The sequence below is a fragment of the Chelonoidis abingdonii genome, chromosome 9 (genome assembly GCF_003597395.2).
Source record: "Chelonoidis abingdonii isolate Lonesome George chromosome 9, CheloAbing_2.0, whole genome shotgun sequence".
Lineage (NCBI taxonomy): Eukaryota > Metazoa > Chordata > Testudines > Testudinidae > Chelonoidis > Chelonoidis abingdonii.
In genome coordinates, this window is record NC_133777.1 from 55,569,289 (window position 1) to 55,586,921 (window position 17,633).

The window sequence follows — 17,633 nt, forward strand, 5'->3', positions numbered from 1 at the left end:
ATTTTTAGATGTTTTCTAAATTTTCAAATGTTAATTTCGATTACAACATAGATAAGGCAGCATCGGTCCACACTGCTTTGGATTGTTATCTAGCAAAACCCATAATCAGCATGGACATGTCTTCTGGAATGGTGGTTGAAGCATGAAGAGGCATACGAATTTTAGCATATCTGGCACATAAATACCTTGCAATGCCAGCTACAATAATGCCAGTGAATACCTGTTCTCGCTTTCACGTGACATTGTAAATAAGAAGTGGACAGCATTACCTCCTGTAAATGTAAACAAACTTATTTCTCTTGCTGATTGACTGAACAAGAAGTAGGACTGAGTGGACTTGTAGGCTATGAAGTTTTACATTGTTTTGTTTTTTGAGTGAAGTTATGTAAGAAAATAAAGTACGTTTGTAAGTTTCACTTTCATGATAAAGAGATTCCACTACAGTACTTGTATGACGTGAATTGAAAAATAGTATTTTTCATCATTTTAACATGCAAATATTTGTAATAAAATTGTAATATAAAGTGAGCACTGTGTACTTTCTATTCTGCATTGTAATTGAAATAAATATATTTGAAAATGTAGAAAAACATCCAAAAATATTTAATACATTTCAATTGGTATTCTATTGTTCAGCAGTGTAATTAAAAAAATAATTTTTTGAGTTAATCGTGTGAGTTAACTGCGGTTATTCGAGAGCCCTACTTACAATCTAAGTATACCTCTTTTCCCTACATTTGTTTGTCCTGGCTATCGTAATCTGTTTGTCCTTTAAATGATTGTCATAGATTGTCCAATTTAATATAATCTACCATTGTCATAGCAGATGTGCATTACATTTTTCCCCTCATTTTTTTTTTCTGAAAGATGCAACATCAACTGTTTCTCTTAATTTTGCTTTTTGATCTATGTAGAACAGTGGTTTTTAACCTGTGGTCTGCAGACCCCTTGAATGGAAACCTATTGGTCACCCTGTTCCTCACCCTTTGTTTTTTTAGTTAAATTATTTTATATTGAACATGAGGGATGGATAAATTTGTAAATTCACTGTTGGGTTTCACTGATACAGGTTTAAGGGGATTATTTATGCAGTAGGATTTAATATCTGTCAACATGCTGCTCATTTGCTTGATATCACTAGGGACGGGTTCTTTTATTTGCAATTTATAAATCTTCATCTTCAGACACTCAGCTTTTCACAGAGAGCTGAATGTTTGAAACATCCTGCAGTTACCATACTCTTAATGCCATAAATTTTATCTCAAATGGACTGTGACAGTGTTCGTACGACCAACATGCATTTTATATATTATAGGCTCAATTTTTTTTTCAATTCTTTATTTAAATAGAATAGCTAAAGCTACCCCAGTGGGTTGGCAAGAAGTGACCTTGGGTCTCTCCCTGAATTTGGTTGTGGTTATTGAAGAGTGATGTCGTCTTTTATTCCCTTTGTTGACCAGTTTGTGAATTTGGATTTTCTGTGTGCCTGGAGTTTAGATACTGTAGTAGTGGGTGTAGAATTAAGGGTGAATGAGAGACAAATGTTTGATCTTCACAGAATTCTAACAGTTAAAAATGAAAAAGTACTTTTTCATTTTTCTACTCGGTATTTTTGTCTAATGAGCCCTCAAACCCTAACATGTCAGCAGGATAGGACTAGGACCTTCATCATAAAAGCCCTCAGCTACTTGAAATATGAAGTTAGAAGCAGTAATGGGGTCTTAGGCCTTGACTACACTGGCGCTTTACAGTGCTGCAACTTTCTCACTCAGGGGTGTGAAAAAAACACCCCTCTGAGCGCTGCAAGATACAGCGCTGTAAAGCGCCAATCGTAAACAGTGCCGCAAGCACTGGGAGCGCGGCCTCCCATGGCTGCACAGCTAATCCCCCACGGGGAGGCTGGAGTACCCTGCAGCGCTGGGAGAGCTCCTCCCGCGTGGGCGCTCAACCACACTCCACTTCAAATGCTGCCGTGGTAGCGCTTTGAGAGTTCGATGTAAGCAGCCCTTATCTCTTGTGCAGACAAGCTACAGAGGGATGCAACATTACTTACTAATATGTTTGCAGGTGTGAACGCCTTACAGATACTCTGATAATATTTAGTGGTTTATTTCATTGTAGTCTGTTTAACAGTCAATGATAGAATCTAACATTTCTCTTAGGAGAATTTCCGTCCGATGTTATAGATGGAAGCGCGTGCAGTTTACTCCTTGCGATATTGTAGTAGATGGGCTAGCCGGCCTATGCCGTGCAGTCATGGAAGGCTCATATACATGCACAATGGGGGTGGTTGGTTGTTTGGTTGTGCGGGTGCGGAGGGTATGGGGATGGGCGTTAGGCTTAGTCCTAGGAAGTACTTCGGAAGGGCGATAAATTTCGTCGTGGCAGTGAAAACTCACGGCCTGTTGGAGGTATATCAATGTTAGATCTTGTCATAATTTTCGGGCTTCTTTATTGTGGGCTAATTATTTTTGGGTGGGAACTTCGGGGTTTGGTGTGGGGTGCCGCTGGGTGTGTGTTTTGGTGGTCTTTTTGTTACTTTTTTTTTCTTCTTCTTTTTTTCTTTGCCAGGGGTCTTGTCTGCTCAGTTGCTTCCTATCAGATTATACTGGAGCTGTAATTGCTGGTTCCAGAGAGGAGCTCTCTAAGACTTCCCATGCAGTAAGTGAAAACTTTGTAATGCAGGATGCTTAAATTATTAACATGTAAGAGCAAAAGATGAAATCAAAACTTGAGTCTCTTGTGTGAAATCCCCTGTCTGATTTAGCCAAATCTTTGTGCTGTTTTTAAAAGGACGCCACCAATTCCTTTGTAGTTAAAGCTTTACATTTATTTTATTTGTACTCCACTGCAGTGCTTAGATTCCAGGGTGATGGGGAAACATAGAAATGCCTATTAATACCTTGTTAATAGTGATATCGTCTTAGAAATTTGAAACTGTCATTTTTTTTCCCTTGTATTTTTCTCTTATTCTGTTTGGCAAGTACTGTAGTATGCTATGTTTCAAGTGCTGCATGAGCTACTCTAGATTGCTGTGAGGCTCTGAATTCAGCTGGTTTATAATCAAATGACCAAATGTCTTCAGTTGCTCATTCTGTGCTCGGATGTTGTGGACTGCCAAAAAGCAACCCAGGAATGTCACAGAATCTTGATTTTTATAAGACCTCAGTGGCCTATGGTTTTAGTCGGGGCACATGCTGGCTCAGTTTTCTTCAAGCTGTGAAGAGCTGCTGAAAGCTGCAGTTTTCAAGCTTAATGTCATTTCCTTTGCTATTAAACCAGGACTGTAGAGTATGTTATAACTTGCAACATATTGCAGTTTCAAAGCACGTAGACATTTTTTTATTTGTAATTCCCCAAGAATATAAGTATTTTATAGTACTGCCTTCAATGTCCCATTGCCATGCTCTCTCTATCTTATATGATCCTGGAAGGCTGTGAACCAGAATAGTGCCACTGCATTGGGGTTCCAGGAAGAGGAGAGCAGGTGTGCAGGTGATCTTCACTCCTGGAATGTCCAGGAGCTGTCCTTGTGGACCACCTCCACAAGTTCCCAGTATGAAAGGAGGCAAGGAGTTCTGGAAGCGGAGCTAGCAGATTACACAGATCCAGTCACTGATCTTTTGTTTGTTTGTGTTTTGGGTGTAGAGCAGCCTGGAGTAAAGATTACATACATCTCAATGGTGTCTACTAAATGTAATATCTGGAAATATGTCCAGTTTTAGTGTAGGGTGTCTCACTGAATTCACCCTGTTTGGAATTCCTCAGTTTTGCATCATAGTCTCAAAGCTTGGAACTAAAACTTTTTTTCATAAGGCATTTTTGTACTGCATAGAGGGGTATCCTTAGGGCATTATATACTTTAATATTCCATCCATGGTTGTAGCTAGTAGTTAATGTATCTCATTTTTCAGTGAGCAGCAAGAGGCTAGATTACTGATTTGATAATCAAACATGCATCGTGTTCATAGATACAATGAAGTGGAGGCATTAATGCACTGCTGACAACATTTTGCTGTTTCACCTGGAAGGTGTTTTGGTGCTGGTAAAATTCATTCATTTATGGACAAAAAAATTAACACCACTAAGCAGTAGCAATACTTTAATTTAGCTAATTAAACTTTTATGAGTGGCACAGATATTTACTTTATGCCCCTTTCAAAGTTTGGCAAAGGGAAATAAAAACTCTCAAGGGTTGGTTTTGCTGCAGTCTGTCATATCTTGTTAGAATATTTCCAACTCTTACTGATTTAAAACAACACAAGCCAAACTTCCCTTTTTTTTCCTGAATAAAGGTCAGGAAAGAGTGTACAGTAACCACAGCCAATGAGTAAATACTATAACTGAACTAAATACTCTTTTCTAAATTATGTAGAAACTGTATCAAATAAGTATCTCTACCAATAATTAGCTCCTGCCTCTTGGGAAAAGCCTTCAGGACAATACTGGGGGAAATGCTCAGAAATTTTAATAACCTTTCTGGTATGCAGTTATCAGATGAAATAGAAATAAATACAAGTGTATAGTTTCTTAAGGCCACTAGTCAAAAATATGGGAGAGGTTGGGGTGTGCGCGTGTGTGTGCACAAGGCAAAGAGCTGCACCTGAGCAAATGGCTACTCTGTTCCTCATGTTGCTCTCCACCAGCTGCTTCAGGCATGTCTCTCCAGGTACTCCTGTAATTGGACTGGAATTAAATACTTTCCAGCAAAATAGCCGCTATGCACCAAAGGACGGGCTTCAGTATTGCTGATCTAAAACATTAAAAAAAAAAAAAAGATTTCTAAAAATAATTTTGGGTTCCTTCCATTTGTTTTCTGGTTTATGACCCGTTAGGGTTCCTCTGTTTTTAAAGCTTTTCTCTGCACCATGAGAACTAGCAATTTCCCTTTTTAATGAAAGGTGAGATTCTCATGTAATCATGACACTCCAGGACCTGTGGATTTAAAAATGAACCCAGCAGATAGTGTGAGACTTTGATAATATCACAAGACTTGCCAAAACTGCATAAGGAAGCCTGCTGTTGGCTACACCCAGTTTCTACCTTCACTGCCTGTTTGCCGTCTTTTGTGCCTGATTCTAGCCTATTGGCTCAAATTTAATTCTATGGGATAGTGGTGTAATTCTTGAGGCAGACAGTTCCTGTGGTTCTCTTTGATCACAGGTCAGAGCAGCTGTTGCTACAATCTTTGACATTGTGCAGCATGAGGCAAGGAATAATGGTTCTTCCCTGACCCACTTACTCATCTGATGCCACTTTCAGCCTCACCCTCAAGCCATCCTTGATTTCCCTGAAGAAAAGGACTAAGAGTGTGCCTCTTAGCTGTCAGACTCCTTGTTCTCTTCAACGTACTCCTACAGACCAACACAGGGCCAGATGTAGCCTGACTCAAAACATGTCATGCGTCTCTGTCTCAGGATAGAGAGGAGTCCCTGTGTAAAATAAGTGCTACTGCTGTTGCAAAACAGTTGTGTTAAGAACATGGCTGGATGAGGCTGGCTTTGAGCTTGGTGGAGAGGTGTATGGTGACATGGGGGAAACTAATTAATAAAAAATATGTACCTGTCAGACATGGCTGCTGTAATAGAGACTGCTATGGAAAAATTTGACAGCTTCTCACCGAGTCCTGTGCACTATAGCTCTGCCATCAGCTTCCTTATTCAAAATTAATCTCAAGGTCTGGATGCACAAAAGGAGTGAGGTGCCTATGTGCCAGTTTCAGAACTGCTGCAAGGCACAAAATTCTACTGAACCCCGTATGTGCCTAAACTCACTCAGCTCTATCATGCTGAACTTTTGTGAATCACAGTCAAAGGGTACATCTACGCAGCAAAAATCAACAATGCAGCAGTGAGTCTGAGACTGGATCCACTAATTCGGGTTCTCAGGGTTCACACTATAGGGCTAAAAACAGCATTGTAGTCACTTGGCCTGGAGTCTGGGTTCTGAGACCCACCATGGGGGGAAAGTGATTTTCTAGGTGTGTGATGCTTAGTGTCAAAATTCCTAATTACTTTTGTGCATCTAGGCTAATGTTCCCCCTCATACAGTGGAGACATGCCATCAAACACATTAGTAGTCCCTAGCCTGCATCATTTGTTTGCAGGATATCCACCCCAGATGCTGCAGGGGTGTACTGGGAAGGGCAGAGGCTGCCTGGCAGCCATCACATACCCTCAGAAAGGATAAAATTTTTGCCCGATTACTGATTTGAAGTGCAAATTAATTGATAATGCTGCCTGATTCTTCTCTCTCTTACCTGTGTAAATTGGGATTCATAATCACTGAAATCAATTGGGCTTCACCAGTGTAAGAGTGAAATCTGAATTGAGCCCAGTATTGTTAACACTGAGTCATCTCCACACTTCTAAAGGGAACAAGCCAGGCAAAATAAAAGCAGGTTTATGGAAACCTGCCATGTTAGTTCCCCCTTTCTCACTTTTATTCTAAGAACATGAGATTTGTGTTTATTGCCTCTGAATAGAAACTTCTTAAATATCTTTCATGTGGAAAGTGGATGAGAGCTTCAGGCTTTTTGAAATCTGTTGCTTTCTGTTCTTCTGAGTGGTTTGTGTAAAGAGGACCTTTCAAAGAGGATTTGGTTAAGGGGAGACTTCCATTTTTTTCTGAACTGCCTTTCATAGAGTCATAGAGTCTAAGGCAAGAAGGGACCATTATGATAATCTAGTCTGACCTAGCCTTCGACTCTTGAATAAAGTACTGAAAATATTATTACTTTCTTGCCTTCATGTGTGTGTCCATATTCTCTGTTAATGTAGGAGTCATTTAGGTGCTTACACCACTTGTTGGTGTTTGTGTTTCTTCTCTTTTGACTCTGTTTATCTTACAGATCACTAGTTCTTTAGATATTTTGGATTACCTTTCTGCTTTTAAAAATATTATTTACAAGTTTAGTTTTGTTTACATTCCCCCCTCACCCCCATGTATTCACATGGGACCATTAAGATTTTTGCATATTCTTTGTCATACCCTTGTTGCTTTTGCTGAAACACTCATTAATTTGTTCTGAAACCTGAAATTGCCTTTCTTGGGCTGATGATGTGTTGCAAATATCTTCACAGTCATAGCTAACGCTGATTCTCTGTTTCTGTGGGTAGACTTTCAATTTATTTAATTCCTGCCACTTTTTAATGGTTGCCTTATACTTCTTGTCTTAGTTTCTGGCTTGTGTTAAGCATTCCTCAGAATTGTAAAATTATTGGTGCTGGATAGTATATTTATTGGGTCATATAACCCATTGCCCTGGATGATGGCAGGATTTCAGGGACACTGAATTTCGAGAAAAGACTTAAGTTTGGCTAAATTTGAATGAAAGAAGAAAAATAACTCTTGTGTTTTACCGTGTTTGTCCTGAACAAACCAGATATCTTCTAGGAAATTACAATTTTGGAAGGATATAGGTACAGGTTATGCTATATGCACACTGCTATAGTCTCTCAGGCTGCCCGACAGCCTGAGATAGCTTTCTCATTTGTCATGCAATACAATCAAATCTGATGCAGATTTGCAGACCTGCACAATAGTGATAAGACAACCAAGCCTATTTCAGCACTGCACAGGATTTACAAAAGGGTATAATTTAGTGAATTGTTGCCAGCGTTTTATTTGCAGGTCTATTGCTATTGATATTCAGTCATTCTATGGACAAAGCAGTAGCGGTTTTATTTTCCTGCAAAAAACCTGTCAGACCTGTGTGTCTGGATGGCAGGGAAATCTTTTTCAAGATGTGAACAAACGTTTTAGGATTAAAAATCTTTGGGCCTGATACTGGCTCAGTGGCTAATCCATATTCCTTTGAGCAGTTCTGTTGCCTTCAATGAATTGTTCATATCGGTAAAGCGGGACTATCAGTGAGAGTAAGGAAGGATTTTTAGGATTAGGCCCGTCATTAATGAAGTGAGAACATTTGATTTTTATAGGCTACTCATGCTTTAACCTTCTTGTGCTGATCTGCAAAATGTTTGGTCCCCAGACTGGGAATGGAGTTCCTTCTCCAGAGGTTAGTGATGCTTTTAGGCTCTGGTTGGAAGAGAATTGAGAGGGGAGGAAAAAACAAGAATAGATAACTCCTGTCATTATGGTTCCAAGTTGAAATGATGAAACTGAAATATCTGTGGTTAGCTGCTTAAAATCTGCAGTGACCTAAAGTAATTTGGATTAGAGGCAAATTGGAATATTTTTTTGAAGGGATTTCAAGAGCCATCTCATGGTAATCCTAACAAACTATAAAACAACTGATTATGTATTCAGATCTACTTAAAACTGTTAGGAGAGAATTACATGCATTTGAATTTTTACAGTTTAATTTCTCACACACGACATGCAGAGTCTGGATATGTTTACTTACTGTTTGGTAATGTGGGTGGGTGTTCGTTAGTTTTTATTTTTTTAGCTCATTTGATAGCTATTATCTGTCATTTCTCACCCACTCCTCCACCCTCAATTATAATATCCAATTTCAGTTCTACAGCATCATCCGTGCAGTAGGCTGGGTGCTGAGAAGTGCTAAGCAGTCTTTGTCAATTTTTTAAAATTACATTTTCGGTTCAACTATATATTCATATGAAGGGCCATTTTTAGTACATTACTGTTTGTATTTCAGAGGCCACTGGGGAGCTGTACCCTGAATATTCAGCCTACCGTGCAGCGGGTGTGGCAGGGGAGAGAGGGTGACACAAATGTTCCCAAAAGAGATGGGGAAGAGGTAGGGCCAACCTTTCTCTCTACCAGCCTGATGGGTGCACCAGGGAGTAGGCTGCTTCATCTCAAGGGCCGTGTGCACTAAGGAGCTTGGAGGAGTGTTGGTTTTTTGAGGGCCAGCTTTGGGGCAGCTCTTGCTGTAAAACTTTAGCTAAAGGGCACACTTTACACCAAAGTAAGTGTAATGTGAATCCCTAAGGTGTTTTTTTTTTTTTTTTTTTAAACTCTTAACTTTTATAGATTAACAGTAGAATTGAGCTGCTTTGAATTTGTCTATTCCCAGAAAGCTGAGACCACATGCAATTGGGGCAAATTGGATTATTGCAATATCTAAAAAACATAATTTTTGTGGTTAGGTGAAAGTAAAGATGTAAGGTGCTATGATGAAGTCATGACAGTTTGATACCTCACAGGACATTATCAAAATAGCTTGCTTATCAGGGAGTGAGAGGGCTGGAAGGGAGCTGAGCATTCTGATTAGTGTGCCCACCTATGTTGTAATTTTAAATAGCCAAGTGTCATCATCTGAATTTAATTTAGTCATTTGATCAGCGTTTCACTACTATTTAAAGTTACACTAATTTACAGTTTGGAATGAGTATCAAGTCAAATGGTATAGTGGGTATCTTAACTGTGGATAAAATATAACTTACCACATTGCCAGGATGCAACCTAATGGACAAAATAAGTATCAGAATATTTTAAATTGCTTTTTGTTCCTACTGTTCGTTATTGTTGCATATAACTATACTGAAAACTTGACTTTGCTGTTCACTGCATGCCTTTCTTAGGTTATTACATACAGTATATATTACCATAACTGTGTTTAAAATGCCCTTTATAGAAATATAAAGGGATAAAGGAAACAACTAGATTGAGACCTTAATGATATCATGCACCTTTTTGGCTGCCATGAGCCAGATTCTGATTTCACATTAGTGTAAATCTAAAGTAACTATTAATTTCACTAGTTACTCTGGACTTACGTTGTTGTAACTAAGATAAGAGTCTGACTTTATTCCTTTAAGAGCAAAGGAATGAAGCACATTTATTTATCTGAATTAGCTTATATTTATAAATATAAGTTGACAGTTAAAATGATATACAATCGTATCACTTTGCATTTCTTTAGGTCACGATTGTTTTCCTGAGGAAGAACTCCAATGGCTCAATAGCTTGTCTTCTCACCAACTGAAGTTGGTCCAATATAAAATATTACATCATCCATCTTGTCTCTCTCTGTTTTCCAAAATACATTCTACACTTTAGGACCGTATACTGCTCTGCCGGGGTAACCACATGTGAAGCAAGTGCTTATGTGGTAAAAGTGCATACTAGCAGAAGCTGAGTTGCCCCATTCTGTGCTGTCAGTTGCTGCCAAAAATTATGGGTATGGTCTGAAAAATAACAGAAAGGCTACTCTGTTGAAGACATAAAGTGATAGGGAATTCCATGTATTATAGGCCTAATGTGCTTCTGCTCAGCACCACATACCAACCCTTCCTCCCCCTTAATATCTGTCTTGCCAACTTGCCATTGGCTTTCCACCTTCAGCTGCGTGAACAGGACTCCTCAAAGAGGTTTGCATGCAGGAACTCACTGTTGCCTTTTGCAACAGAAGTAGTGATTAATTCTCTCCTTTACTTATTATTGTCAGTTTTTGGAGTGAGGGGAGCAGAGATCATAACTTGGTGTGGGTTCACTCTTCCCATGGTGCTTCCAGGTCAGTGCGTCTATTTTTGAAAAGTTGCAAATGTATTGTGTAAATATTCTGTGCCAATGAGCATTCACTTTACTATAGACTTCTTCCCCCTTTGCTATATTATGGATGGGAGCGTCTGACCCTTGATAAGTGATGATGATACAGTAATAATAGAGATTCTTCATAACACTATACAGACATTAGCTAATTAATCATTCCAGCACAGTTGCAAAATGAGAAACCAGTGCCCTTCTTTTCACATAGATTCATAGACTCTAGGACTGGAAGGGACCTCGAGAGGTCATCGAGTCCAGTCCCCTGCCTTCATGGTAGGACCAAATACTGTCTAGACCATCGCTGACAGACATTTATCTAACCTACTCTTAAATATCTCCAGAGATGGAGATTCCACAACCTCTCTAGGCAATTTATAGAGTAGAGCGGAAGAATGACTTCTCGTGTCTTGTTTACACACACCTGTTAATGCATCCCAGAATCACGTTTGCTTTTTTTGCAACAGTATCACACTGTTGACTCATATTTAGCTTGTGGTCCACTATGACCCCTAGATCTCTTTCTGCCATACTCCTTCCTAGACAGTCTCTTCCCATTCTGTATGTGTGAAACTGATTGTTCCTTCCTAAGTGGAGCACTTTGCATTTGTCTTTATTGAACTTCATCCGGTTTACCTCAGACCATTTCTCCAATTTGTCCAGATCATTTTGAATTTTGACCCTGTCCTCCAAAGCAGTTGCAATCCCTCCCAGTTTGGTATCGTCGCAAACTTAATAAGCGTACTTTCTATGCCAACATCTAAGTCGTTGATGAAGATATTGAACAGAGCCTGGTCCCAAAACAGACCCTGCGGAACCCCACTTGTTATACCTTTCCAGCAGGATTGGGAGCCATTAATAACTACTCTCTGAGTACGGTTATCCAGCCAGTTATGCACCCACCTTATAGTAGCCCATCTAAATTGTATTTGCCTAGTTTATCGATAAGGATATCATGCGAGACCGTATCAAATGCCTTACTAAAGTCTAGGTATACCACATCCACCGCTTCTCCCTTATCCACAAGACTCGTTATCCTATCAAAGAAAGCTATCAGATTGGTTTGACACGATTTGTTCTTTACAAATCCATGCTGGCTATTCCTATCACCTTACACCTTCCAAGTGTTTGCAGATGATTTCTTTAATTACTTGCTCCATTATCTTCCCTGGCACAGAAGTTAAACTAACTGGTCTGTAGTTTCCTGGGTTGTTTTTATTTCCCTTTTTATAGATGGGCACTATATTTGCCCTTTTCCAGTCTTCTGGAATCTCTCCCGTCTCCCATGACTTTCCAAAGATAATAGCTAGAGGCTCAGATACCTCCTCTATTAACTCCTTGAGTATTCTAGGATGCATTTCATCAGGCCCCTGGTGACTTGCAGGCATCTAACTTTTCTAAGTGATTTTAACTTGCTCTTTTTTTTATTTTATCTTCTAAACCTACCCCCTTCCCATAAGCATTCACTATGTTAGACATTCCTTCAGACTTCTCAGTGAAGACCGAAACAAAGAAGTCATTAAGCATCTCTGCCATTTCCAAGTTTCCTGTTACTGTTTCTCCCTCCTCACTGAGCAGTGGGCCTACCCTGTCCTTGGTCTTCCTCTTGCTTCTAATGTATTGATAAAAAGTCTTCTTGTTTCCCTTTATTCCCATAGCTAGTTTGAGCTCATTTTGTGCCTTTGCCTTTCTAATCTTGCCCCTGCATTCCTGTGTTGTTTGCCTATATTCATCCTTTGTAATCTGACTAGTTTCCATTTTTTATATGACTCCTTTTTATTTTGTAGGTCATGCAAGATCTCGTGGTTAAGCCAAGGTGGTCTTTTGCCACATTTTCTATCTTTCTACCCATCGGAATAGCTTGCTTTTTGGCCCTTAATAGTGTCCCTTTGAAAAAACTGCCAACTCTCCTCAGCTGTTTTTCCCTCAGTCTTGATTCCCATGGGACCTTACCTATCAGCTTCTGAGCTTACCAAAATCTGCCTTCCTGAAATCCATTGTCTCTATTTTGCTGTACTCCCTTCTACCCTTCCTTAGAATTGCAAACTCTATGATTTCATGATCACTTTCACCCAAGCTTCCTTCTACTTTCAAATTCTCAACGAGTTCCTCCCTATTTGTTAAAATCAAGTCTAGAACAGCTTCCCCCCAGTAGCTTTTCAACCTTCTGAAATAAAAAGTTGTCTGCAATGCAGTCCAGGAACTTATTGGATAGTCTGTGCCCCACGGTGTTATTTTCCCAACATATATATCTGGATAGTTGAAGTCCCCCATCACCACCAAATCTTGGGCTTTGGATGATTTTTGTTAGTTTTTTAAAAAAGCCTCATCCACCTCTTCTACCTGGTTAGGTGGCCTGTAGTAGACTCCTAGCACGACATCACCCTTGTTTTTTACCCTTTTATCCTAACCCAGAGACTCTCAACACTTCCGTCTCCTATGTCCATCTCCACCTCAGTCCAAGTGTGTACATTTTTAATATATAAGGCAACACCTCCTCCTTTTTCCCTGTCTATCCTTCCTGAGCAAACTATACCCATCCACACCAACATTCCAATCATGTGTATTATCCCACAAGTTTCAGGTGATGCCCAACAATGTCATAGTTGTATTTATTTATTAGCACTTCCAGTTCTTCCTGCTTATTACCCATACTTCTCGCATTTGTATATAGGCATCTAAGATACTGATTTGATCTTGCCTCCCAGTTTTGCCCTGACCCTCCTTTCTCTCTCCCATTATAGCCTACACTCCCTCTTGTTTCGACCCATCTCCCAGGTCTTCTGTTCCCACTTACCTGTGGCTTTGCTCACCTGTCCCCCGTCGAACCTAGTTTAAAGCCCTCCTCACTAGGTTAGCCAGTCTGTGTGCAAATAGGGTCTTTCCCTCCTCAAAGGTGAACGCCATCTCTGCCTAGCAGTCCTTCCTCGAATAGCATCCCGTGGTCGAGGAAGCAAAGCCCTCCTGGCGACACCATCTTCGCAGCCAGGTATTCACCTCCATGATGCATCTGTCTCTGCCCGGACCCCTACCTTTGACAGGAAGAATCGAAGAGATACCACCTGCGCTCCAAACTCCTTCACCCGTACTCCCAGAGCCCTGTAGTCACTCTTGATCCGCTCAGCGTCACACCTTGCAGTATCATTTGTGCCCACATGGATGAGTAGCATGGGGTAGTAGTAGTCAGAAGGCCGGATAATCCTCGACATTGCCTCTGTAACATTTCGGATACGGGCCCCGCATGGGCAGCATACCACCCGAGATGAAAATGTCAGGGTGAGAGATGGGCGTCTCCGTCCCCTCAGCAGAGAGTCTCCGACCACCACTACCCTACGTTTCCTATTTTCAGTGGTGGCAGCAGACCTCCCAGCCTTAGGGGTATGAGGCTTCTCCTCCTTTACTGTAGGGGGGTGATTCCTTCTCTCCTGTATCAAGAAGAGCATAACGGTTACCTATTACCACAGTGGGAGGGTTCTCAGCAGGGGTGGAGCACTGCCCGCTGCCAGAAGTAACCAGCTGCCAGTGTCCACCCTGAGCCATCTCCTCCTCCACCAGTGTGTGTATCAGAGTCCTGTGAACTGGGACAGGTACCTCAGCTGTCTCCACATGGACACTGTCCAGGAATTGCTCGTGGATACGGAGGCTCCTCAACCTAGCCACCTCCTTCTGTAGCTCTCCGACCTGCTGCCTGGGAGATTCCACCAGTAGGCACCTTTCACATTGGATGCCCCGCCCAGGCTGGATATCAGTAAGTAGAAATTGCAAGTTACAGTCTTTGCAAAACCACACCAGAATCTGGGTAGAAGCATCCATGCTCTGGTGCTCTGTCTGGCTACAGGCGCAGGTGAAAGAGACAGAAGCAGTGGTACCACAGGTCTTGCGGGTCTTCCTAACCATCGTAAGCCTCCCTCTCTCAAACTCCCCTGTCCGCTCTGCTTTGCTTTAAAGAGAGAGGTTTTGGATGTAGTTTGGCTTATAGGTTTTCAAGGGACTAACAGGTCACGGATAAGACCGACAAGAGACCCCCCGCTCCCTTCCTACTCCCCTTCCAAACTCCCTTGCGAAACTCCCTAAACATATCTAATATGTTTGCGTTTAACTGACATGTTTTTGATGTTTTGAAGAAAATGAAGAATACGTGCTAATTTTGCACAATGAAAGTTTAGATGTTTTGTTTTATTTAGCACCTGGGATCTCCAAACACGGTACTTTCAATGAAATCATCCTATATTAGCATACAAATTAACCAACTCTGTTATCCTGAGTTTCTCCAAACCCTTCTTTCAGAAATCAAAGGAATGAATTGATGTTGAATTGTGTGCACAAGCAGGAAGAAAGCTGTTCATGTCCTGAATACAAGTAACTGAACAAAGAAGTTTTACATACAGGGACTGAATAGCACAAAGTTTTAAGATGGCAATTACAAATCTTGAGTTCTTTGCTCAAGAAGAAATTGCTTTGGATTTAAGCTGCCATGAAATATTTCCCCCTGTGTCTGGTAAAACTCATACAAGTTGATGCTATTAAACTAATTGCCATCCTCTTTATTGCTGTAGTTTAATGAAGATTTAATACAGGTCTTTTCACATACATGCCAGTTATTACGCAGAGGATGAAGTAACATTTCTTAATGGTTCATGCAAAATTTCTAGAGTAGGAGGAAGTGAGTGCCAAAAGTTGTGTGTTCCGCACAGAAAACATTTTTGGTTACAGCTGAAATCCAGTTTTGGAATGAAGAGAGGTGACCAGATAGCAAGTGTGAAAAATCGGGATGAGGGCAATAGGCACCTATATAAGTCAAAGCCCCAAATATTGGGACTGTCCCTATAAAGTCGGGACATCTAGTCACCCACAGTGAAGATGAAGCATCTCATAATGTTCAATAACTGGGGGGAAAAAAGGGCTGTCTGCACATGGTACTTCATCAGGCTGATTTTACGCTTCTGCTTACAAAATTTAAGGCATGTTGTTGTACATGAAAGCAAATTTATTTGGCAAGGTGCTGAGCATCTTCCCCTCAGGATAATGGGAGATGAGGGTGCTGAAGGCACTTGGCATGACACGACCAGCAGAACTTGTGTGCCACCACGCAGAGCTACTTTGAGAAATGGTGTTCATTCTCAGCTGGTAATTCTTTTGAATAAAATTCATATGCTGCCTTAGAATGGGCAAAATCTCATAAGAAATGTTGCTGCTGGTGGTTTTTGTGAGATTTAAGCTGAATCTAAATTAGAACTAGAAAGGAGTGTTTCCTGGCCTGGAAGAAAATTGAAGGGTCGGGGAAAAAATTTGTTTATCTCAGAAATGTCTCCAAATGCAGAGCCTCCTGGAATTCAAAGGAGTTTAGACCAAGGTTTTGGTTCTGACTCCTCTAGCTTTAACAGAACAGTTGGTAGATTTTCCCTCTGCCCCACCCCTCTCCGTCAAATCTCTTCCATTCTGTAACTCATTGGTCAGTCCTAAAAATAGAAGTTCACAGTAGAGTCTGTTTATCTACGTATTGTCTGTCTCTAGAACCATTATTGAGAGAGTGGTTTATGATCAAACATTTCTTAACACTGCCATTTTCTTCTGCATACTCTAGGTTTTGTGTTTGAGTTTCTTTGTAGAGTTATACCTATCTGGTCCAGTTTTTGACATAGTTGCTTTCTTTTCTTTATATGTAACCATACTTTTAGTCCATCATTTAGGTTCTTCCCTCCTACTTCACCCCTGTGTCACTGATTCAGAGCGATTTGGATTGCTTTGTAAATTGGGCGTAAGCAAACAATATGTTTTTAATATGCCTAAATGTGTCCATCTAGGAACAAAGAATGTAGGCTATACTTACAGGATGGGGGACTATCCTGGGAAGCAGTGACTCTGACAAAGATTTTGGAGTCAAGGTGGATAATCAACTGAACATGAGCTCAGTGTGATGTGGTGGCCAAAAGAACTAATGTGATCCTGGGTTCCATAAACTGAGGTATCTTGAGTAGGAGTAGAGAGATTATTTTACCTCTCTATTTGCACTGGTGTGAAAGTTGCTGGAATAGGGTGGTTCTGGTGACCACAGTTGAAGAAGAATGTTGATAAATTGGAGAAGGTTCAGAAAAGAGCCCCAAAAATGTTTATGTTGGGTACAGTCTAAGGCATGGGCTGTATAGGAGGTCAGGCTAGATGATCGTATTGGTCCCTTCTGGCCTAAGAATCTATGAGCTGATCAGCTTTCTTTGGAGTGACAGCACATGACAGCATCGCTGGAGATTTCTTTTGAGAGCAGGTTAGATAAACACCTGTCAAGAATGGTTTAGATAATATTTAATCATGCCATGAGTGCAGGGGGCTGGACTAGATGACCTTTCGAGGTTCCTTCCAGTCCTATGATTCTATCAACCCTTTTAATTTTGTGCCCCAAAAGTTAAGAGAGTATTGCTTCCTCCTTGGCCTTAACAATCACACTTTCTTGAGGTTGGTTTGTCTGGAATCTGTAAAGTTATCCTTCAGGGAACCTGCCAGCACTTCAGCAAATGCTTACCTCGGAGTGCGATTTATTCATTCAGAGTGCATACCTAGTTCTGTGACTTAGCCTTCAGAAATTGGTGCAGTGGTACAACAGCTAACTATGCCTCCTTTGACACTGAGCCCCAGGATTGTTTCTCACTGCAGCTAGGTTGGTTAGTACTCCTCAGTCCCAGTGTGTAAAGGACTTATGATATCAGTATAATTAAGATGAGTTAATTTCTTCAAGCAGGTTGCAATAAAATAATGTGGTTGTACAATATAGTATGAATCACATAGTTTGGAATCCTATTGTACAACAAATATATCTTGATAAGTGAAGAGAATGTGTTTAGTATTCTGTGGAACCAGATTATCAAAGCAAGCTCAATTAAGTCTGACCTTAGGGGCCTGTCAAATCATTTCAATAGAAAGCATTAGTATCCAGGGTATTGCCCATCAGCGCTGTACCATATTCATTCCATGTCTCTTCACAGACTTTTCGATAAGTGGGCAAATAATTCTGGTGCATTTATTATGAAAAGTTGGACATCTTAAAGGAAAACAGTGAATTAGAATGTTAACTTAAACAAATTCTAGTTTTGAACAGGGCATGCTTTAGAATGTCCTGAATCTTAAAAAAAAAAAAAAAAAAAAAAAAAAAGAAAGGAAAAACA

At 40.5% G+C, this 17,633-nt stretch overlaps 1 protein-coding gene across 6 annotated transcripts in view; it reads left to right on the top strand.

The window, feature by feature from the left end:
- APBA2 (amyloid beta precursor protein binding family A member 2) overlaps positions 1-17,633 on the top strand; it is a 261,358-nt gene that overhangs the window by 14,876 nt on the left and 228,849 nt on the right. For 4 of the 6 annotated variants that reach the window (XM_075069577.1, XM_075069572.1, XM_075069573.1 and 1 more), the window contains exon 2: positions 2,572-2,661. The exons of the other annotated variants lie outside the window; for them this stretch is intronic. The gene's annotated coding sequence lies outside the window, so the exon portion shown is untranslated. The remainder of the gene's footprint in view (positions 1-2,571; positions 2,662-17,633) is intronic. 6 annotated transcript variants of the gene reach the window in all.